The sequence below is a fragment of the Diorhabda sublineata genome, chromosome 3 (genome assembly GCF_026230105.1).
Source record: "Diorhabda sublineata isolate icDioSubl1.1 chromosome 3, icDioSubl1.1, whole genome shotgun sequence".
Classification (NCBI taxonomy): domain Eukaryota; kingdom Metazoa; phylum Arthropoda; class Insecta; order Coleoptera; family Chrysomelidae; genus Diorhabda; species Diorhabda sublineata.
The window spans coordinates 8,672,105-8,695,843 of NC_079476.1; the positions used below are offsets into that span (position 1 = coordinate 8,672,105).

At 33.2% G+C, this 23,739-nt stretch overlaps 12 non-coding genes across 12 annotated transcripts; all 12 read right to left on the bottom strand.

The window, feature by feature from the left end:
* Positions 1-21: 21 nt before the first annotated feature.
* LOC130442221 (5S ribosomal RNA) lies at positions 22-140 on the bottom strand. Its single transcript, XR_008909692.1, has one exon. It is a non-coding gene; the product is annotated as a 5S ribosomal RNA (ribosomal RNA).
* Positions 141-463: 323 nt separating this feature from the next.
* On the bottom strand, positions 464-582 carry LOC130442222 (5S ribosomal RNA). Its single transcript, XR_008909693.1, has one exon. It is a non-coding gene; the product is annotated as a 5S ribosomal RNA (ribosomal RNA).
* A 326-nt stretch (positions 583-908) lies between these two features.
* Positions 909-1,027, bottom strand: LOC130442233 (5S ribosomal RNA). The gene has a single exon (XR_008909703.1). It is a non-coding gene; the product is annotated as a 5S ribosomal RNA (ribosomal RNA).
* A 324-nt stretch (positions 1,028-1,351) lies between these two features.
* LOC130442223 (5S ribosomal RNA) lies at positions 1,352-1,470 on the bottom strand. The gene has a single exon (XR_008909694.1). It is a non-coding gene; the product is annotated as a 5S ribosomal RNA (ribosomal RNA).
* A 326-nt stretch (positions 1,471-1,796) lies between these two features.
* LOC130442234 (5S ribosomal RNA) lies at positions 1,797-1,915 on the bottom strand. The gene has a single exon (XR_008909704.1). It is a non-coding gene; the product is annotated as a 5S ribosomal RNA (ribosomal RNA).
* Positions 1,916-2,242: 327 nt separating this feature from the next.
* LOC130442224 (5S ribosomal RNA) lies at positions 2,243-2,361 on the bottom strand. Its single transcript, XR_008909695.1, has one exon. It is a non-coding gene; the product is annotated as a 5S ribosomal RNA (ribosomal RNA).
* Positions 2,362-2,685: 324 nt separating this feature from the next.
* On the bottom strand, positions 2,686-2,804 carry LOC130442227 (5S ribosomal RNA). The gene has a single exon (XR_008909697.1). It is a non-coding gene; the product is annotated as a 5S ribosomal RNA (ribosomal RNA).
* A 323-nt stretch (positions 2,805-3,127) lies between these two features.
* LOC130442228 (5S ribosomal RNA) lies at positions 3,128-3,246 on the bottom strand. Its single transcript, XR_008909698.1, has one exon. It is a non-coding gene; the product is annotated as a 5S ribosomal RNA (ribosomal RNA).
* Positions 3,247-3,572: 326 nt separating this feature from the next.
* On the bottom strand, positions 3,573-3,691 carry LOC130442229 (5S ribosomal RNA). The gene has a single exon (XR_008909699.1). It is a non-coding gene; the product is annotated as a 5S ribosomal RNA (ribosomal RNA).
* Positions 3,692-4,015: 324 nt separating this feature from the next.
* LOC130442230 (5S ribosomal RNA) lies at positions 4,016-4,134 on the bottom strand. The gene has a single exon (XR_008909700.1). It is a non-coding gene; the product is annotated as a 5S ribosomal RNA (ribosomal RNA).
* Positions 4,135-4,460: 326 nt separating this feature from the next.
* On the bottom strand, positions 4,461-4,579 carry LOC130442235 (5S ribosomal RNA). The gene has a single exon (XR_008909705.1). It is a non-coding gene; the product is annotated as a 5S ribosomal RNA (ribosomal RNA).
* Positions 4,580-4,903: 324 nt separating this feature from the next.
* On the bottom strand, positions 4,904-5,022 carry LOC130442231 (5S ribosomal RNA). Its single transcript, XR_008909701.1, has one exon. It is a non-coding gene; the product is annotated as a 5S ribosomal RNA (ribosomal RNA).
* Between the last annotated feature and the right edge of the window lie 18,717 nt (positions 5,023-23,739).

Genomic DNA, 23,739 nt, shown 5'->3' on the forward strand with positions numbered 1-23,739 from the left:
CATTAAGTAGAAAAAAAAATAAGGCAACAGCATGCGGTGTTCCCAAGCGGTCACCCATCCAAGTACTAACCGCACCCGACACTGCTTGACTGCGGTGATCGGACGAGAACCGGTATATTCAGTGTGGTATGGCCGTTGCCGACAAAAAATCTAGTTTCAAGCTTTATAAGGTAAGTGCACATTCAACGAAATTTTGAATATTTTAGTTTCTTTAAATCTGTTAGAAATTCTACGTCCGAAAACAATCGAAATGTAATCTCAATATGTATGTATAAATATACACCAAACAGATTTTAAGTACACTAATTATTGATGAATGACATAGTTTCTTAAAATTCTAGGGAAGAATCAAAATTACATAGTTGTATATCGGGTGTAATGAATTTACTTCAAAATAATTTGAAATAACTAAAAACATTGTTTTACGAAACGATAATTACAAGCATTAAGTAGAAAAAAAATAAGGCAACAGCATGCGGTGTTCCCAAGCGGTCACCCATCCAAGTACTAACCGCACCCGACACTGCTTGACTGCGGTGATCGGACGAGAACCGGTATATTCAGTGTGGTATGGCCGTTGCCGACAATGAATCTAGTTTCAAGCTTTATAAGGTAACTGCACATTCAACGAAATTTTGAATATTTTAGTTTCTTTAAAATCTGTTAGAAATTCTACGTCCGAAAACAATCGAAATGTAATCTCCATAAATATGTATTAAATATACACCAAACAGATTTTGGGTACACTAATTATTGATGAATGACATAGTTTCTTAAAATTCTAGGGAAGAATCAAAATTACATAGTTGCATATCGGGTGTAATGAATTTACTTCAAAATAATGAGAAATAACTAGAAACATTGTTTTATGAAATGAAAATTACAAGCATTAAGTAGAAAAAAAAACAAGGCAACAGCATGCGGTGTTCCCAAGCGGTCACCCATCCAAGTACTAACCGCACCCGACACTGCTTGACTGCGGTGATCGAACGAGAACCGGTATATTCAGTGTGGTATGGCCGTTGCCGACAATGAATCTAGTTTCAAGCTTTATAAGGTAACTGCACATTCAACAAAATTTTGAATATTTTAGTTTCTTTAAAATCTGTTAGAAATTCTACGTCCGAAAACAATCGAAATGTAATCTCAATAAGTATGTATAAATATACAACAAACAGATTTTAAGTACACTAATTATTGATGAATGACATAGTTTCTTAAAATTCTAGGGAAGAATCAAAATTACATAGTTGTATATCGGGTGTAATGAATTTACTTCAAAATAATTTGAAATAACTAAAAACATTGTTTTACGAAACGATAATTACAAGCATTAAGTAGAAAAAAAATAAGGCAACAGCATGCGGTGTTCCCAAGCGGTCACCCATCCAAGTACTAACCGCACCCGACACTGCTTGACTGCGGTGATCGGACGAGAACCGGTATATTCAGTGTGGTATGGCCGTTGCCGACAATGAATCTAGTTTCAAGCTTTATAAGGTAACTGCACATTCAACGAAATTTTGAATATTTTAGTTTCTTTAAAATCTGTTAGAAATTCTACGTCCGAAAACAATCGAAATGTAATCTCCATAAATATGTATTAAATATACACCAAACAGATTTTGGGTACACTAATTATTGATGAATGACATAGTTTCTTAAAATTCTAGGGAAGAATCAAAATTACATAGTTGCATATCGGGTGTAATGAATTTACTTCAAAATAATGAGAAATAACTAGAAACATTGTTTTATGAAATGAAAATTACAAGCATTAAGTAGAAAAAAAAACAAGGCAACAGCATGCGGTGTTCCCAAGCGGTCACCCATCCAAGTACTAACCGCACCCGACACTGCTTGACTGCGGTGATCGAACGAGAACCGGTATATTCAGTGTGGTATGGCCGTTGCCGACAATGAATCTAGTTTCAAGCTTTATAAGGTAAGTGCACATTCAACGAAATTTTGAATATTTTAGTTTCTTTAAAATCTGTTAGAAATTCTACGTCCGAAAACAATCGAAATGTAATCTCCATAAATATGTATAAATATACACCAACAGATTCTGAGTAGACTAATTGTTGATGAATGACATTGTTTTTTAAAATTCTAGCGAAGAATCAAAATTACCTACATAGTTGCATATCGGGTGTAATGAATTTACTTCAAAATAATGAGAAATAACTAGAAACATTGTTTTATGAAATGAAAATTACAAGCATTAAGTAGAAAAAAAACAAGGCAACAGCATGCGGTGTTCCCAAGCGGTCACCCATCCAAGTACTAACCGCACCCGACACTGCTTGACTGCGGTGATCGGACGAGAACCGGTATATTCAGTGTGGTATGGCCGTTGCCAACAATCAATCTAGTTTCAAGCTTTATAAGGTAAGTGCACATTCAACGAAATTTTGAATATTTTAGTTTCTTTAAATCTGTTAGAAATTCTACGTCCGAAAACAATCGAAATGTAATCTCAATAAGTATGTATAAATATACACCAAACAGATTTCAAGTACACTAATTATTGATGAATGACATAGTTTCTTAAAATTCTAGGGAAGAATCAAAATTACATAGTTGTATATCGGGTGTAATGAATTTGCTTCAAAATAATTTGAAATAACTAAAAACATTGTTTTACGAAACGATAATTACAAGCATTAAGTAGAAAAAAAAATAAGGCAACAGCATGCGGTGTTCCCAAGCGGTCACCCATCCAAGTACTAACCGCACCCGACACTGCTTGACTGCGGTGATCGGACGAGAACCGGTATATTCAGTGTGGTATGGCCGTTGCCGACAAAAAATCTAGTTTCAAGCTTTATAAGGTAAGTGCACATTCAACGAAATTTTGAATATTTTAGTTTCTTTAAATCTGTTAGAAATTCTACGTCCGAAAACAATCGAAATGTAATCTCAATATGTATGTATAAATATACACCAAACAGATTTTAAGTACACTAATTATTGATGAATGACATAGTTTCTTAAAATTCTAGGGAAGAATCAAAATTACATAGTTGTATATCGGGTGTAATGAATTTACTTCAAAATAATTTGAAATAACTAAAAACATTGTTTTACGAAACGATAATTACAAGCATTAAGTAGAAAAAAAATAAGGCAACAGCATGCGGTGTTCCCAAGCGGTCACCCATCCAAGTACTAACCGCACCCGACACTGCTTGACTGCGGTGATCGGACGAGAACCGGTATATTCAGTGTGGTATGGCCGTTGCCGACAATGAATCTAGTTTCAAGCTTTATAAGGTAACTGCACATTCAACGAAATTTTGAATATTTTAGTTTCTTTAAAATCTGTTAGAAATTCTACGTCCGAAAACAATCGAAATGTAATCTCCATAAATATGTATTAAATATACACCAAACAGATTTTGGGTACACTAATTATTGATGAATGACATAGTTTCTTAAAATTCTAGGGAAGAATCAAAATTACATAGTTGCATATCGGGTGTAATGAATTTACTTCAAAATAATGAGAAATAACTAGAAACATTGTTTTATGAAATGAAAATTACAAGCATTAAGTAGAAAAAAAAACAAGGCAACAGCATGCGGTGTTCCCAAGCGGTCACCCATCCAAGTACTAACCGCACCCGACACTGCTTGACTGCGGTGATCGGACGAGAACCGGTATATTCAGTGTGGTATGGCCGTTGCCGACAATGAATCTAGTTTCAAGCTTTATAAGGTAACTGCACATTCAACGAAATTTTGAATATTTTAGTTTCTTTAAAATCTGTTAGAAATTCTACGTCCGAAAACAATCGAAATGTAATCTCCATAAATATGTATAAATATACACCAACAGATTCTGAGTAGACTAATTGTTGATGAATGACATTGTTTTTTAAAATTCTAGCGAAGAATCAAAATTACATAGTTGCATATCGGGTGTAATGAATTTACTTCAAAATAATGAGAAATAACTAGAAACATTGTTTTATGAAATGAAAATTACAAGCATTAAGTAGAAAAAAAAACAAGGCAACAGCATGCGGTGTTCCCAAGCGGTCACCCATCCAAGTACTAACCGCACCCGACACTGCTTGACTGCGGTGATCGGACGAGAACCGGTATATTCAGTGTGGTATGGCCGTTGCCGACAATGAATCTAGTTTCAAGCTTTATAAGGTAACTGCACATTCAACGAAATTTTGAATATTTTAGTTTCTTTAAAATCTGTTAGAAATTCTACGTCCGAAAACAATCGAAATGTAATCTCCATAAATATGTATTAAATATACACCAAACAGATTTTGGGTACACTAATTATTGATGAATGACATAGTTTCTTAAAATTCTAGGGAAGAATCAAAATTACATAGTTGCATATCGGGTGTAATGAATTTACTTCAAAATAATGAGAAATAACTAGAAACATTGTTTTATGAAATGAAAATTACAAGCATTAAGTAGAAAAAAAAACAAGGCAACAGCATGCGGTGTTCCCAAGCGGTCACCCATCCAAGTACTAACCGCACCCGACACTGCTTGACTGCGGTGATCGAACGAGAACCGGTATATTCAGTGTGGTATGGCCGTTGCCGACAATGAATCTAGTTTCAAGCTTTATAAGGTAACTGCACATTCAACAAAATTTTGAATATTTTAGTTTCTTTAAAATCTGTTAGAAATTCTACGTCCGAAAACAATCGAAATGTAATCTCAATAAGTATGTATAAATATACAACAAACAGATTTTAAGTACACTAATTATTGATGAATGACATAGTTTCTTAAAATTCTAGGGAAGAATCAAAATTACATAGTTGTATATCGGGTGTAATGAATTTACTTCAAAATAATTTGAAATAACTAAAAACATTGTTTTACGAAACGATAATTACAAGCATTAAGTAGAAAAAAAATAAGGCAACAGCATGCGGTGTTCCCAAGCGGTCACCCATCCAAGTACTAACCGCACCCGACACTGCTTGACTGCGGTGATCGGACGAGAACCGGTATATTCAGTGTGGTATGGCCGTTGCCGACAATGAATCTAGTTTCAAGCTTTATAACGGAACTGCACATTTAACAATATTGCCGATATTGAATGTACTTTAAGCTTTATCATGAAACTATACATTTAACTAAATCTTCAACAGTTAAGTTTAATCAAAATCTGTTCAATTTAATCATCTATACCTATTAGAAGCGACCCCCAGAGTATCCATTATTCAAGAAAAAAAAAATAACAATTCGCATAATAGTGTGCAAAGGCTGCTGGGTTTACTTTCGAGAATCTATTTCTTCTTTTTATTCTAAAATTCTTCTAATTTTGTTGCAATTATTGTAATTTTTTCAGCTCTTTTTCATTCAACATAATTTCAGTTATTGATTTGAAATTGTTGCTCGTTATTGTTATTAGCTACTGTTTTTTGTTGTTTGTATTTTCCGTTGTTGTTATTCGATACACATCATTTTGATAGAAAAACTTGAAATTTATAATTTTTGTTTAATATAGTACCTCATAATATGATACGTCATTAGGGTTGTTCTATTATAAAATTTGATCGTTCACTAAAAATTGAATAAAAATGAGATAACTTCGTCGCATATGCCTTTTTCATTGGTTATTTATGTATTTTTATAATTACTTATTTAAAAAAAATTATACAATATTCAATACGAATTCCTAAATTAATTTTTCCAAAGTCGGTCCTGAAATTTCTATGTTTAGCTAATACCAGTCCAATGCTTGTTATTAGTGTACTGCATCGTGAAGAAATTTAAAAAATCAAATGAGTTGTGTAAAAACTTTTGCAAATTATAATTTATTGTCAATTCTACATATCACCTTGTAAATTAAAAAAGAATTTGACACTATTCATAAGCCGAATGATATCATCCCTGAAGAACTCTTCATATGCTAAAAGTTTGTAATGTTTCCTCGTTTCCTGTATATGATTAGAGAAAAGTATGAAAAATTGGAATTATATTCAGTATGAAAGTTTCTCTGTCATTAATTGTGTATGATTTCATATATTATATCTCATTGTTTTTATTCTAAAGTGTTTGTTGGATCATGTACTTCTAAAATTTAACACTGCTTATCAAAGAGGAACAAAAAAACGATTCTTATATAGTTTTTCCAATATCAATTGGTCCCTGTAAGAGCGTTTGGTTTAAACAGGGGACCAGACGTGAACTGATACCCTTTTGTACCCCTAACTTTAGAACTTTAACAACAGTAAGCAATTCTTTGTTCAATGGGGCCTTTTTTACGATCGCTGTTAGGAATAGGAATATTTTTTTTCAGACATAAATGCTAAAATTTGAGATTTGTTACTGCTATTATTTGGTATCTTAAAGAGTTTAAAGAAATTAATGAATTAAATAAATCTCATCAAGAGAAGCCACTGCTCATCGCAGACTGTTTCTGGCAGGAATATTTCGAAGAAATTGTGTACATACAGCTTCGTCCAATAGAAATGCATATAGGTTTACGATTCCATGTTTGGTAACAGTAGAGATGATTGTCTCCGAGGGTTTGTGAGATGTTTACCGAATTTTACAGGGAAGTAAACATTATTTTTTATTTCTTAATTTGGTTTGAGTACCGTGCGTATTTATAAAATATTGATTGTTCCTCGCATAACTTTCTTCTTCAATTTATATTGGAAGAACTATAGTCTATTTGAGAAAGATATAGGTGTAGGTCTTGAAATATTGTATAGGGATTACTTAGGTAGTAGATTATACAGTTACGTTTTGCGTTGAACAGGTACCGTTTAACCTTCTATTAGTACCTCTACCTAATTCCAACCCTATTACAGTATATTTGTTTAGTTCAACGCATCAGTATTTGCTATGAAGGAGTAAATAGTGTTTACATTATTATAAGATTAGTAATTAAATGGCGAAATTTACACCAACGAAAAGATGTTCCAATAATTCTCCACTATCAGTGGATGAAAAACTTGCATAAATACGATTACCCGAAATTTACTGTACAAAAAACTGTCGATCGATGCTCCCGAATGACTGGAGTTGGAAAGTCCACCGTTTTTAAATTATTGCGGGGGAGAAAGATAACAGGCCAAGTGGAACCTCCCAAGAAAAGTCCAGACAGACCAGTAAAAGTTCTTGATAAAGAGACCAAAAGTGTAATTCTAGGAAAAGTTCACTCTTTTTTTTAAAAGAAATAACCACCCTATAAGATAAGATTTTAATGGAGCTTGGCCAGGATGACAGTATTCCGTTGAAAACTAAAAAACTTTTATGGACCACTTTGAGAAATATGTATGGATTTTGCCTGGGAAAAGCATAACCGTAAAGCACTGTAACTGGAAAGCGATGAAATTGTTTGCTGGTGACGAAAATACTTAAGAAGTAGCAGAAGAAAATATTTTATCTTGATGAGACGTGGTATTAAGGTGCCTTTAGGTAAAGGGAAAAGACTAATAATCGTCCATATTGGAAGCGAAGAGGAATTTTTAAAAGAAGGTTTGCTAACCTTTCAGTCGTGCCATACGGGAGATTACCACGAGAACATGGATTCGGATGTTTTTGAAGACTATTTTGGTGAAATGATAAAATATCTTCCGGCTGATTCAGTAGTAGTTATGGATAACGAAAGTTATCATACTTGACGCATAAAGAAGATTCAAACTTCATCTTGGAAAAAACAAGAAATTATTGACTGGTTAACGACTAAATCCTATAAAACTTCTATGGGCGTAAGTGAAAGGATTTGTAGCATTACACAACGCGACATTCAAAATGAAAGACGTTAAGCTACTGTTTGATCAAGCCATTAAGGAGAAGACATCAGAGAACTGGCTAAAAGCAGTCCAGCATGTCATTAAAGAAGAAAAGAAAATGTGGGATCTTGACTACTTGACCCTTTAATTATAATTCATGAGGAGGTGACAGTTCCTTAGATGACGAAGAATATTATGATTTTTTAAAATTTAATTTCTGTATAATGTATTTTTTGTATAATGTTGTATTCTACCGGTACGCCTTTGGCACAATATTTTCAGCGTTTATGAATGTATAACAATAGGCTAAACCCATATATTGAGGCTAAGCCGGGTGGTACTACTTGTACTTGATAAAACAAAAATTTTACAATGAAATCAATGCCAAACTATGAAAATGGCTTAAATATTCGTTGGGTCACTCTGTGGTCCCTTTGCATAACTAAAGAGATTTTATTACTCTATACCTTTCTGAAATAAACAATATACCAGATTCAAACCAAGCAAACATACAAAAGTCATTCATATACCTACAAAGTGGTGACTACACCGATACATTTCTACAACATGTTCGTCTTATTTGTTTCCAAATTCAGAGACTTTCGTAAGTCCCCTATGGAGCCGATAAAGATCAAAGAGTTCTTTCTGTACGCATAATTTACAAGTTTTCGCGCAACGCATATGATCTGTGCTGACATAAGTAGGAGACAAGTAAATCAGCGGAAAATCACAAAATTTAGTTCTATTATGTTGTTATATAATTGAGCTCTGATGTTGGAGGAGAAAAAGTGGAATACGAAAAATACATTATCATTAAATCATTAGTATTGTACATCTATTAAAATATGGAACCAGAAAAATTAAGACTATAAAAAACGTTACGAGAAAGCCGATCCATTGAAGGAGAATTGTTTACTATTAGATATAACCACAATGGATAATGTTTGAAAGAAAATTTTGCAAATAACTGCAAATAAATTTATACCAAATTTCGGAAAAAGTGAAGGGATCAAAAATGTAGATTGAGAAATTTTCTACAAAAAAGGTCTCTTGCGATTTTTCTCTAAGAGCTGACATTTCTTTGTAAAATGCGCGCATGTTACTAAAAAGTTTTCGTGCCACGTACTCGTAGAGTCTGAGGGAAATTACTTCCCCGGCTGAAGAAGAAACTGCTGTATATCCTCGAAAACTCAACATTAGAGTCTCTACTTTTCAGCTGTATCTGCAAAAAATTCCGAATTGTGAAATTTTCTTGGAAAACAACACGAACGGGGTTGTTTTTTGCTGGTTGCCTGGGTGAACTTAAAACACATGTGTCTGTGACTCTGTTACACCCAGCAGCGAACCCTTGCGTGAGGTCGTCAATTAGACGATTACCTTCAAAATGAGACAAATTATACCTTTGATCTCATTTTGTGATAGGAAAAAAACTACTTTTACTAATGTTAGATTTTTTCATAGTTGACAAGTTTGGTTACTTTTTTATAAGTTGTTGAATACCAGCCAAATAATGAGAAAACTAGAGCATACATTTTGTAGCTGAGTTGTCGAACTTCAATTTCCTCTCTAAATAACTTCGTGAAACCTTCGGTTTCCCTTCAAAAATTTCAAAAATCGCCAAGAGCTCCAAAATGACATTTTTTTCTTGAATCTTTTTGCGATTCTCGAGGATTTGGTTTTAACGTATCATACGGGGGGAAACGAAAGCTTACGTGATAGAGAATCGGATGAGCACAGTCACCCTCTATGTAGATATCCATTACAAAAAAGAAACCTCTTTCTACTGGGAGAGTTTCTTCAATACATCAGCCGAAGATTCTATGGATGTAGAGGGCGCCGTCGGAGCAAAACAGATAGATGACAAAAAACATCTTATTAGTGCACGTTTAAAGTTTTAACTTCAATTTTTGAATGAAAAAAAAATAGTGAAAATGGCAAATAAGAAACCTAATGGGAGTGCTTCAAGGTAAAAAATTAATTGGGTTTCTTTCTTAGTACGTAAAGTGTCGTAAATGCCAGCATCAAAATAGTCTTTGAGTAGTGAAATGTTGAATTGTTTTTATTGTTTTGATCGCGATATTCTTCGATAAATATGAGAATGGAGGAGACGAATCAGATGTAAATATTCATAGCCCAGAGTCTCAAGTCGTGAAATAAGGCTTTACTATAAAATGTGGTTAGGATAGAAGTATAGTTAAGTGGACAGGCATGCTGGAAAACAAGGAGCTGCTATATATTTATAATTTAATTATTATACAATGTTAAACCGTGATCTTGATAAGACTCTTGGAAGAAATGCTCGAGAGTGGTGATGAAATCGACTAGATTGCAATTGATTTCTTATATTGGATTTTTAAGATTTTTTCTATTTTTGATAAATGTTTAAATAAATTTCTCACTCTCTCTGGCGTTTTTAAGGATTATCCCTGTCCCACACTTAATTTTAGAGTACTTACAACAATCAAGATTGTAAAAAAGGATTTCTGGCATTCTAGAGTTTGTTGCAGGCTGGGAAAAATCATATTTGAGCTTCTTCGAAGGTAATTTCCTGCTCGGAATTTTTTTTAGAAATTTACCACTAAATTTCAAGTTTTTTTTGAATTTTTCGCAAAAAATCCAATAACACGAAATTCGCTTTTTGTAAGAATAATTTTGTGATTAGGAAAAAATCATAAGGAACCTTTTTTGTAAGAAACTTTTTGCATTAAATTTTAGATCCTTTCCCTTTTTTCGAAATTCGGCATAGATTCCGAGTTATTTGTAATATTCAAAAGTTAACTTTTACTGTATCGATAGAACACCCTCAGAACTACCTAAATCCAGAAAATCAGCGACATAACTAATTTTCGTGGGTTTTGGTTCTAATTGGGCTGTACTCACTGGAATAAGAGGTTTGGTGTATGAAACTGCGTTTCATGCGATACTGAACTAACAATTTGTTTATGGAATAGATTTTTTGCATTTAAAGCTTGGTCTCATTCAAGAAATTTTTGTTTCAACTTGCCCACATTGAATGAAATGGCCGCCACATGGTAAAACAGCTGATTCGCACAACAGAATTTTTTTATATTTCTTATTCTTGTGGTGTGGTGTAGACTATTCATTTCAATTTTATCTTATCTGATTGCCTAAAGTTTTGTCTCAAAATTTTGTTTACTTTTTGCGTGCTTGGTCTGGACTCGGTATTATAATGAGAGAGGTTATGATTTTTAATATGATTTTCAATTTTAAAAATATGAACGTTTAATGGGATTATAGGTTATTGATTTACCTACCTCAAATATTACAATAGCCACAAATCGCATGGTTAAAACAAACCAATAATCGGGAGTTAGCTGATACTTTTCCGGATGATTTGGTGGATACCTCATTCCCGGATAGAAACACAACTTGTGCCCTAATAAGTCTACGTGTTTTCTTGCAAAAACAAAGTCACTTATATTATATGCTAAAATTAAAATTAGAAGGAGTCATTATATTGAGCAATTTATTCCGACAAGGTTCAATGGACACGGAATTACGATACACAAACACCGCTATGCTGATTTGTCGACTCAAATTTGACACGCCACGTGCAAGACGTCAAGCTGGAATCAAAATATTCTCTTAGCTATTAAGACTATGTTAGACTTGTACGTATTTACCGGTTTTTTGTGTGTTTGTGATATTTGTTTGTACTTATCGGCTTACCAGTATTCAAGACTATTGTAGAGTTGACATAACTGTTTTAATTTCTTTAAAAAGATTGTACTTTCTATTATAAAATCATAATGCCGGGTTGTGGCGATGTAAAAACAATAATCGAAATACCAAAGAAACAGGTATAGTCCAGTCGAGATAGATAATTAAATAGAAAAAATTAATGGCACCGATTTTTTTTAACGTCGGGGGAGGGGGGTGGTTGGAAGTCTAAATATCAATTTTCGGGGCAATCCCGCCGCCGCCATCTTGATTTAAAGTTCAATTTTCGTTTCTCTCAAATAACTCCTTAATTTGCAACTTTAGGGCAAAAATGGTGTCATCACAAGATGGTCATTATCATGTTTACAAGTTTTAAAAAAAATCGTAATGGGTGGAGTTTTATTTTCTTCAACTCTGGTTCTCGCACTATTTTTACTCCACGATCAATATTTTTGGATTTATACTCAAATCGGAGGTGAAATGTTTTTAATTTTTCAAATATTTTTTTTACTATTTAGTTTATTTATTAGAAAAAATTGTAATTGAGAATTTTGAAGGGAGTTTTGTATCTTTTCATATTTTTTTATTTTTCAAATATCTCGTTTATTATCTAGTTCATTGTATTCTATTGTTCATGTATTGTTCATAAAAATTGTAATGGAGAATGTTAAGGGGAATTTCGTGTCTTTAATATCTGGTTGTGTCTTCTCGGCATTTCAGCAAGTAGAAACCTGTGGATTTAAACAACTGATTAGTTATCTGAACTTGACAATTATGTATAATTCATATTAATGTTGTTTCCCTCCATAAGATACGTACCTTTAATTTCAATCACGCGTAGTTATCTTTTCCTATGCCAATCGTAATCGTTTTGTCGAGGGCCCAGCTATATTTCCGTGATCTCTTCGGTCTCCTCGCTCTCGATCGGAGCATCAGGATCGTCGACGAAAGGTTCGGCCCCTTCTTCCGAACAGAGATTCTCGATATTGTCGTCAGCATCACCGTAGTCTTCCTCCAGCAGGAGATCCCTTATGTTCGTTACATTTTCACAAGTCTCTCCGCTGTAGTGCAGACATAAAACGGAGCACTTGAGGCCCGCTTTATGGCAGCCGCATATCTTTCCGCACTTGGACTTGCATTTGCAGGAAATTAATTTGATCAAAGACTCCGGTGCTGGGTCAGCGGTGATTGTGATGGGTTCCAACCCACAATTTGTTTTCTTCCAACCCCAATCCGTTGTGAGCATTTCGTAATCCAATCACATTTGGACTTAAAGGTATGCCCTATACTTGTGGTATTCCGCCCTGCGCTCGTTGGTGGAAGTGTAAATAAGTCGATTTTTTTAACAACCGATTTTGTGAATTTTTTGTTTCGGAGTGCGTCCAAAGATTTATCTCCTTCTCCGCCTCCGAACAAAGCGATCAAGAAGCATTCACCAGCATGAGCCAAGACTGCCTTACTAATATCGTGCTCCTTGAACAAGTTGAGAACTTTGGCGAATTGTGGATTTTTTTGAATCGTGCTGAGAAATTTTGTTTTTCCGACTTTGAATATCGAGGACGTAGTGTTACATCCGTTGAAGGCATGGAGAAATAAAATGTGCTGCGCAACATTTTCTCCATATTGAAAACTCTTCGGCGAGTACACGTGTTCATGATTGCGCCATCTGTCTGGTTTCTTGAAGAAAACGTTGTTCACATTACGTCCGATACGGATAATTCTTGACATCATAAAGTCTCGAGGGTATGTCCTCTAAAATTATAGCGGCAGCTTCGCGCACAACCCTCAGCCTTGTATTGTCCTTTATCCGCATTTCGATCCTCGTACCAGCGTTGTGCAAATATTTTGTGACCAGTATTTCGGAACAAAACGGTGGAACCGATGCCTGCCGTCTCGAATATCACAATTTCGTCTCCATAATGTTCCTTTAAACGTGCCTTTACGGTTTTCACATCAGGGACGTATTTTCCTTCGATTTTTCCCAAGAGATCGTTGACTGCAAATTGACATTCCTCATTATGCTGTTCGATGTAATTATAAATGTACTCCATAATACGATCGATGTTGCCAGATACTGGCCTCCCCGGTCGATTCTCAACCGTAACCGGATTATATACAAGTTTCCCACAATCTCTGTAATATCGCGCTCCAACAGCAGTTAGATCGGGAATATTTTCGATACGCGTTCTCACTTCCATCGCAAATTTATCGTTACGATTCTTGAGAAATTCGAGCAATGTATTCCTGAACGAGGTTTTGGTAACAGACATAATCTTTCTTCGCTTTTCGATCCGGAGCTTTGCTTGCGCTGGCTCGTCAAGTACTTCGCTACAAAATAAACAGCGGTTTCTAAAATCGAACGCCGTTGATACATTTGTTTGTACTGCTGTCGACGACGACAACGACGTCGATGACGATTTTCCAAGGCTTCTCCGACGTGATGCCTGCGCAGATCTCGAATCACTGTAATGTTTATAGCAAGCTGGGTGCGAGATAAAGTTATCCTTATTCCGCAGCATCCGCTCATATTGTAAATCACCTCTAGCAATACTAGCCGCCAAGAGTGTCTGAACACCACGTTTTTTCACAGTAACTTTATCGCCATCGGTTGTCTGCTTTCCACACACGAAACACTCCTCCATTTTAGAAACGTCTATCCACTACAACGTGCTGTACGCAATTAATTCAATAACCGACGCATTGCACGGCTGAACCGAAGGGAATCCTTCTTAGAAATGCTCCCCCTAGGTCCGCTAGTCCCCGGGGACAGCTGCTTAACGATCGGAATTTTTCGTCTAATATAATAAGCGTCAATAAAACTCCGAGAGATACATACCTGAAGGACCCTTCCCTGAGACAGTTATATATATATATATATATATATATATATATATATATATATATATATATATATATATGTATCCGAAAATATTGATCGTGGAATAAAAACGAGAACGAGAACCACAGTTGATGAAAATAAAATTCCACCCGATTTTTTTTTAAAACTTGTAAACATGATAATGACCATCTTGTGATGACACCATTTTTACCCTAAAGTTGCAAATTAAGGAGTTATTTGAGAAAAACGAAAATTGAACTTTAAAGCAAGATGGCGGCGGCGGGATTTCCCCGAAAATCGATATTTAGACTTTAAGACTTTTTAGATATTTAGACCCGACGTTTAAAAAAAAACGGTGCCATTAATTTTTTCTATTTCAGACTATTTTATGTCTGCCTCGACTGGACTAGTATTAAATACTTTGGATTTCCAAAAAATTTAAACTTGGCAAAACGGTGGATGTGGGCCTGTCATCGAGAGGATAAAATTAGTAAATTAAAATATGGTAAATAAATGCTGTAAATCACAGAATGATACACGGGTTTTTAAGATTAGATCATACAATTTCTATTTTTGCCCAATAATTATATCTATTTTATGTTGTCGATGTACTTGTAGAATTATAAACAAAAAAGGTTTCATTCTTTCCATACGCTCTTTTGTACATACCAATGAAGAATTATGGCAGGTAGCTCAGAGATAAAAATCAGAATTTTTTATGATGCATGGGGCCTCCTTGAGCAGGCCTTGAGCAGAATTTGTTATGGATTGGCTCAAAAAACTTTATAGCAAACAAATCAGTGCTATTTGAGGTGATTATTTGCCTAAGCAGAACACGGACATATAATGGGTGAGGCAAAAAGAACGCATGAATTTGAGTTGAGTAGTGAGAGGAGCGGAGCGGTTGTTTTGTAGGTTAGGGCGTCCAAAGCAAATTTTGGAAATTGTGGATTTTTTATCAAACTAGAAATCTAAGCTCTCGGGAAGTGCTCTTCCCATCATCAGGGAAAGTTTACTTTGAGGATGAATTCTTAGGTATTCTCATGACAAGTCTTGATAAAAGATTAAAAAGTTGAATTTCAAATTAACAATGCATGCTGTAATTCATATAATGTTAAAAATTCTCGTATATACGTGGAAATGTTTATGTAATTAAAGTTGATTGAATCATTAAATAATGAACATATTTTCACAAAATGTTATGTGTGGTCATCATCATTGGAACTGATATTTCAAGATATGAAAATCTAATGTTTACCGATCATCTTTGCCCGGGATGGAGAGCAAAACAAATCATTCATCCTCAAATTGAACTTTCCATGTTGATGGAAAGAACACCTTCTGATTTTTTCATTTAATAAAGAGTCCTCAATTACCAAAATTTGCATGCAAGCTCCAATATATTGGTTTTTGTCATTGATCCAGATATTACTTTTTAAATTAAAATAAAACTGTAACATGTATTCAGCATACATTACACATATAACGAATATTTACACGTTTCCTTTCGATTTGTTATATCGAGGATTTACATTTTGATTCCAACCTGACGTCACATTGTGGAAGAGGGATAGCGCGTATCTGCGCATACGCATACCGTTGGTGCATTTCAATAAGCGTTCACGGCGCCAGAAATATCCTTTCGGGCGTTCCGCATAGCAACTACGATCGTTGTGGTCGCGGCGAGAACGTCTCTCATGATTTCATGACTAACGTTCAGAACGACCCTTGTCATGAGGTGCGTCGAAGTGAGCGTTGAAAGAATTAGCGGAATTTTCAAAATTCATGCAACGCAGATTGCAACCATGAAAGTCTATCTCATTATTTGATGTTGTATAGGATATTACAAGTACTTTTGAAGCATTCTTGTGACGCACCACCCAATATTTCTCTATCGCAGCAAATGATATTTTTATTTTACTTCAATGTAAATTAATTAACCACTAAAAAATTCAATGATAAATTGTAACATAACTTCTTAAAGCTCTTGTTTTATTTTTTCTGTTTTCCCATTCGTTAATATTTATCTCAACACTCAAAACGCCTTGCAAGTCATTCCACTTGGGTTTACGGTTATAAAGCTCTGGACTGAGTGAAACGGGAAAGATCGTAGTCGTGAGTGCTTAATGGAATGCATCCTGTGTATATGTGTATCGTGCTCGGAACATAGATTCGAATTTTAATGAAATCGTGGATCGACAAAAATTTTTTTAGTTTAATTACCACTTTTTGGTACCTGTACCTGGTACCATACAAGAGATAACAAAATTTCTCGGCGGAAAAAGTAAATTTATAAAAAATGTTTTTTATCCAATTTCCTATTGACGTTATGTTTTTAAAAGATGATAGTTTAATTGATGGACTAGTAGATTGATGGATTGATAGATTATAGGTGTATATCATAACAGATAAATGGACTGGTAGGTTTATAGATCTATGAGTGATAGATGGATGATGTTAGATTCTTAAAATGATATATTAACAAATTATAGATTTATGGCTCGATAGATTGACACTGTGATTGATTGAAAGATAGATTAGAGTGATCACTAGATTAATGGATCAAAAAATTTCATGGATTAATTTCCTGATAGACTGATAAATTCACGGATTGATTGATAAATACATCAATGAGCGATCCAGAGATTAATGGGTTGACAATTTTATAGATTGATGTGCTGGTAAACTGACAAATTAATGGTTTGATAGATAGATTAATGACAGATTCATAGGTTACTATATTGTCAAATTTATGGATTGATGTTCTTATGTGACTCACACACTGATGGACTGATTGATAAATAGATCAATGAGTGATCCATGGGTTAATGGATTGCACAATGGATGTATTGATATGTCGAAAAACAGATAAATTGATGGATTGATTTCTAGATAGATTAATGAGTGGATCATAAATTAATGGATTCACAAATTTATAGAATATATAGATATTCACAAATATATAGGCTGATAAATTGATTGATAAGTATATTAATGACTGATTCATGGGTTACGAGATTGACAAATTTATAGATTGATGCTTGATGAATTGATTAATAGACAGATAGATTAATGAGTGATTGAAATATTAATCAACTGAAAAAATTGATAAAATGATGTACCAAAAGACTGATAAATTGATGGATTAATTGATAGGTAGCTTAATGAGTGATTCATAGATTGATGAATTGACGAATTTATAGATTAATTTCCACATAGACTTATAAATTGATTGATCAATAAATCAATGAGTGATCAATCCATTAAAAAATTGATGGATTGATGTCATGATAGATTCCTACATCAATTAGTGATTAATAGATGAGATTGACAAATTAATTGATTGATAGCTAAATATATTAATAATTGATTCATTGTTTAATGGATTGAAAAATTGATGGATTGTTGTCCTGATGGGCTGATACATTGATTGATAGATAAATTAAGGGAGTGGAATATTGGTAAATTGATACATTTATAGAAAAATAGATTGATGAATTGATATATTTATAGATTGATGGAATGATGGCCTAATAGATTGACGGATTAATTGATAGATTGAAGAATTTATAGATTTATGGATTAGAACATGGATAGATTTATGGGTATAGGCGATAATTGTATAATAGACTAATTGATAGTGTGATTATTCGAGAGATTTATAGATCGATGAATTTATAGATAGACTGGTGGATTCATAGTTTGATATATAGATTCATGGATCGAAATATTGACGAAATTATTATGGAGTGAAAAATGAATTCTTAGTTGGATCTCGTTTAATAAAAATAGATTGATGGCTTGATAGATTGACGAACTGATACATTTATAAATTGATGGATTTGAGAATTGATAGACTCATAAATTAATCAACTAAGATATTGATATACCAACAGATTAATTGACGTAATCATGAGGTTTGGGTTGAAAATGAATTGATGGATCAAATTATTATTATATTAACAGTTTGATGTATTCATTTATGATAGATTTGATAACTTGTTGGATTAAAAGATTGATGAATAACGTTATTGATGAATTGATGCACAACTAGAGTGATGCGAAAATTCTAAAGCGATACGTTTGCAATGCTATTCCAATAATTTAAAGTGCACCTTGAGGGCTGGATAAAACGAAAGACTTGTTTAACTGAGGCTAGAATCAATATTTTTAGTAAAACTAAAAAATCTTACCAGATATAGTGAAATTATAAAATCCAGTTTCTAGCCGATGCTTTGTATGTGTATATACTTCCAATTCGACGAACATGCTCGTAAAAGCTATTACAAATGCCTAAAACAATTTATTTATCAATTTGTTAATATCAAATAATATTTTGATAAAGTCAGTGTTCAAATTGTCCTCCACTGAGCAAAGAAATCGCAAAAAAAACTTTGAGAGTTATGGAGAGAAAATTCTAGAAGGTCATTTTATTAAAATGTAATAGTATCAAATATTGTAAACACATTGTCAGCAATAATTTTATTATATAAACGAAAGATTGTAAACACCTTTGTAATGTTTTATAGCTAGTTCGCTTGAGAGATTAATTATAATCATTCACCAATTGTAATTTTATATCGAATAAAATTTTTAAAAAACATATTGTCGGCAACGAAAATATAATTTGAGCGCATAAGCAGGTGAAATTGTTTATTATCTTGCAAAAACTTTTTTTGCGATCCTCTTCAAATTGTCCTTCTGATGATCTAAATGCATGTTGCCATGGGACAGCCCCGTACCATATTGTTTAAGCAATTGCAAGGAATTGTTATTTTCAGCCGGACTGTCTTTTTTATATTCTTTATTGAAATACAAATCAAAGTTCCTATGATTTTTCCCGATAAAGTTAATACGCATTTATAAAGGTTAGGTTATTTTTTTTTCAATTTTTCATACAATAGTTAATAATATTCCTAATAGAGATTCAAAAAAATTTCATTGTTTATACCTGCTTTTAATTGTTAATTTCGCGAGCTCGCCTTTTATTATTTATATATAATTGTGATTCCAAAAAATGTACAAATACCATTATATGTTATTATTGTCGATATAAAAGTATAAATTACTATGATAATTAGAAAAAATAATATAAACTGATGAAAAAGTAATTTTAATTACATGTTCCGATACGTACTTAAATAACTTTAGTAAAATTGATTCCAGAAAAAAGTTTGTTGAAAACAAATTGTAGACAATTTAATTATTAATAACATTGCTCTCGTCGGTTCTTCCAAAATTTTGGGACAATAAAAAAAATGGAGCGATATGTGCATTATGTTGAAAAAGCGTAGTAGGTACTTCGTACATGTAGTGTTTCAAACCTGACATGAATTGGAGTTTTGGGATAGAACCGAGACAATATGACGAGCAATTGTTCAATATGCAGTTTACAGAGCAGGCAATATTCTTTACAAAAATTTGGCGCGGAAATAATCGATCAACCTAAAGCAGTTTCAAAAGTGCACAATATCTGGCGGAAAGGAAAGACCTTTCACTTAATTTTTTGATGTTTATCGTATCAAGCAATACTGGTCAGGACTGAAGATATGAGTCAGATAATGATAATGATGATGATGTATAATGATGGTCTATATTTAACAACTTATTTATTGTATATTTCAATAAAGTAAAGACAAATTACTTTTGACTGAAGATTTTAGTATAGTTCACACTTTGAGGGTTCACTTTTAAAGAATAAATAACTGTGAGTAGGCTTCGTGTAGCCTATTCGAACCCTAGTTAATATAACTTAAAGTGAGAATACGCTGATTGACTTCGACCAGGATTCCACTTCTGGTTCTACATCGCGTATTTTCGATTTCGATGTTTGCCACTCGTTTTGCCACAGTTTTTGCACTTATGATTCAATTCACAAATTTACTGATTGTCGAGCGATTATTGTCAGCTTCTTCGTTCCCTTGTATACCAGAAACATCGAAAATAACTGCGATATTTCGATTTAAATTTGAAGTGATATTAGGATTTGGATTGAGTTATAGTCTGGTCAATTTAGACATTCGAAGTTATATAAATTTTTATCAAGCTGAAAATCAATAAAATATAATTAAAAATAAAATTTGAAAGTTCCCTTGTGTGGAAAAAATTTTAATCAAAGACAAAGGTAAAAAAATGAGTTTTTCGTGATTTTCAGCAAAACGGTAAGTTTCATCAAAAAATACTTGACATAAAAATTGTAGATAATAAAATTATCTACAAAAAAAGCATTGATACTTTTGATATGATGATTCAAAAAGTTGTAAAAGCTGTAATCATCATAATATGTACACGTTTCCACCCCACCTATGAGGTAGTGTAATTAGCGCGTTTTTTAAACGTGGTTTACCCATGAAGGCCTATTCCACGGATCTGTTGCGATCGTGTGTAATTTGAAATTATTGCAAAATAATTGAAATTAATTGATATTGAAAAGATAAAAGCGATTTAAATTAAAAAAAAAGTTGTGAAATTTAATCGTCCGAGTCGTTACTTTCAAATTGTTTTTTTCTTGTCACCACGTTGGAATCAAATGGATCCTCCACTGTTGGTGATTCAATATTAGAGCCTTGACATGGTGTACATACCAGAGAACAAAACAGTCCGAGTTTTTTGCAACCACATTTAGCACTACATCCCTTATGCAGCTGCAAAAAATTGTGTTCAGCAGTAGAAGTAAAGTTTGAACGGGTTCTAACGTATTGTTGACCAATTCCAACCCCAGTCTGTAAGGTCTAGCTGATTACCAAGCCACTTGTAAATATACTCGAAAAAAACATGCATATCTATACTTATCTAACTAGGTAGTTTTTTTAGGAGCTCCATACATAAAAAGAAGGAAGCGAATGCCGCTGGTAATAACTTCTTGTCGAGTTGAATTATTATTTTTTAAAATTTTAGCACATTGAACTAAATCTTGTTTTTTAAACATTTTGAATTTTGTTATTTTACCCTTCCTATAAAATACAGATTGTCACTTTCCAGAAGTAGATAAATTTTTTGATGAATAAATTTCAGTTTTTTTTTCGGTTAGAGATGCATTTTTTGACGATCACAATTTTTCGAATCGTTATATCTCAGAAGCGATGGCTCGTAGAAAAAAAAAGATTGATACGTTTTTTGTAGATAATTTTATGATCTATAATTTTTGTCTAAAGTATGTTTTGATAAAACTTACCCTTTTGCCGAAAATCGCGAATACCTAATTTTTTTGACCTTTGACCTCGAATAACATTTTTTCCTTAGACGGGAATGATGGGGTACTTTCAAATTTCACTTTTAATTATATTTTAAACAATTTTACCGATTTTCAGCTTGATGGGAATATATGTAGCTTCACTCTTATTTTTTGGTCTAATTTGACCGGACTATTACGAGAGTTTGTGGTTATAAGGTGTCTTTGAATATTTTTGTTTTCATGTAAATGAGTGCTTGCAAAACAGCCTATAGTTCTTCAGTGCTGCCGCTGCTTGTTTCTGGTAATTTAAATTGTAGTGTACGCTCACTGGTGCGTCTACGCCGCCGTCAATGGTTTTGAAAGCATTTGTATATGTGAAGAAGAATTCTGGAAACATATCAAGTCTAGAGGCAAATTCTTTCTTTATTGGGGTATTGAGAGTTTCTAATTTGTTGAATTTGCACAGTGAAGTATCGGTGGGAGGGATATTGATCGACCATAGAGGGAGAGTTTCAACTTTGTTGGACAGGATGCTGCAGCTTTCGATTTGGAGTTCTGCAAGAATTTGACTGGCTCTAACACAAAATGGCGGATCACAACAAGATAAATAAAACTTATGTTTTATAATTTCAACAAAATTTTGTGTGCATATCGGGTAGGTTTGAGATTCGAACAACATCTATTTTTCATTACCCTAAATGTTAAGGGTAGTCCACCCCTATTTTTTTTTATTTTTTGGATAAAATTTTTTATCAACCCCTTATTTTATTATTTATAAACTTTAATTTTTTTGGAAAGATTTTTATTTTTTGTCATGATTCATAATACTCTCAATTTTTCACCCTTCTACGATCAACCCCTATTTTTCCATCGCGATTTTTACTTTTTTTATTTTATCCACAGATCCGCAATAGGATTGCAAGATGGCGATCGAATAGATTAATTATAGTACGATGAATTCTTACATATAATTTCAATTTCCTTTTCGTATCGATCGAAATAAATACGTGTTGTGAGCTCCCGCTAACAACGGCCATTATCTTACCTGTACATATTGTACTTAACATTGTTCGAAAATACTTTTAAATCAAAACAGAAATGTGTACGTGTTTAATAAATATACGTGTTTTATTAATGTGAAAGGTAAGTCAAATAATAAGCAAACGAATACAATATTAAGTCACTGTTTTTCACAAATAAGTATTTTAACTTGACTTATTTATATGTTACATGTACAGTCAGCAATGCCAGCAAGACCTGAAGGGACCAATTTGAGTCGTCGAACAATCAAATCTAGAGTCATGCAAGACATAAAAGCACGAAGATCAGGCGAACAAAACAATGCAGATGTGCGTGTGAGCACGGCGCAGTTATGTCAATCACAGTCACAAGAGGCACGAGATGAACAAAATCAACAGAGATAATTAGAACGAAGAGAAACGCGCAGATTCATAGTAAACAGACGTAGATGAATTGTCCAACAAGTTCTTGGAGCATTTACATCAGATTTATTTCTTCGACTAGCATTCCAGTACGAGCCTGATGTAGAATATTAGGCTCATTTCAACATGGTTATTGGACAATTATGTGTGGCATATTCACGCCCAATTGATAGTAAAAATATGAATAATCATTTTTATTATTTATTTCAATTTGAAATATATTTGTTACTTTAATAAAGAATACTTTATTAACCTAAATAAAGCATACTTCGATTGTTTATACAACGTTTTCGTTTATAAGTACATCCCTATACACTTATAGTATGCTAGATATTTTTATTGGACTAGAAAAATATTTCGTAGATATACAGTGGAAACTCGATTAACCGGACTAATTGTTGTCGTTAGGGATTCGGATAATCGAAAGTATGACGGAAAGCCGGTTTTATGAATTAAAATAAGTTTAATAATAGTAATATTTACTAATAAATAATAATATTATTGATAAATAATAATACTAATTTAATAATAAGTATAATTTGGTTTAAAATATTTGGTAATTGGCATTTTACGTAAGCTACTTTTTGTCTTCATTGCTGCTGTATCACGAATTCGTTTCAATTGAAGTAAACTTTGTTTGTTTTTCAAAACATTTGAGAGCTGTTTACAGAGCCTGAATTGCTTCATCGTGAGATTGTTCTACATCATTTTCCACGTCTATATTTTCTTCTGTTTCATATTCTTGCATTTCCTGCTGTTTATTTATCTGCAATATGTTTGAATTGTAATGGTTTTTCAAAGAGTAAAGGGCCGGCCAGATATCGGTTGCCCAGTTGATTGTTTTTGTAAAATCTAACAATATAAAGC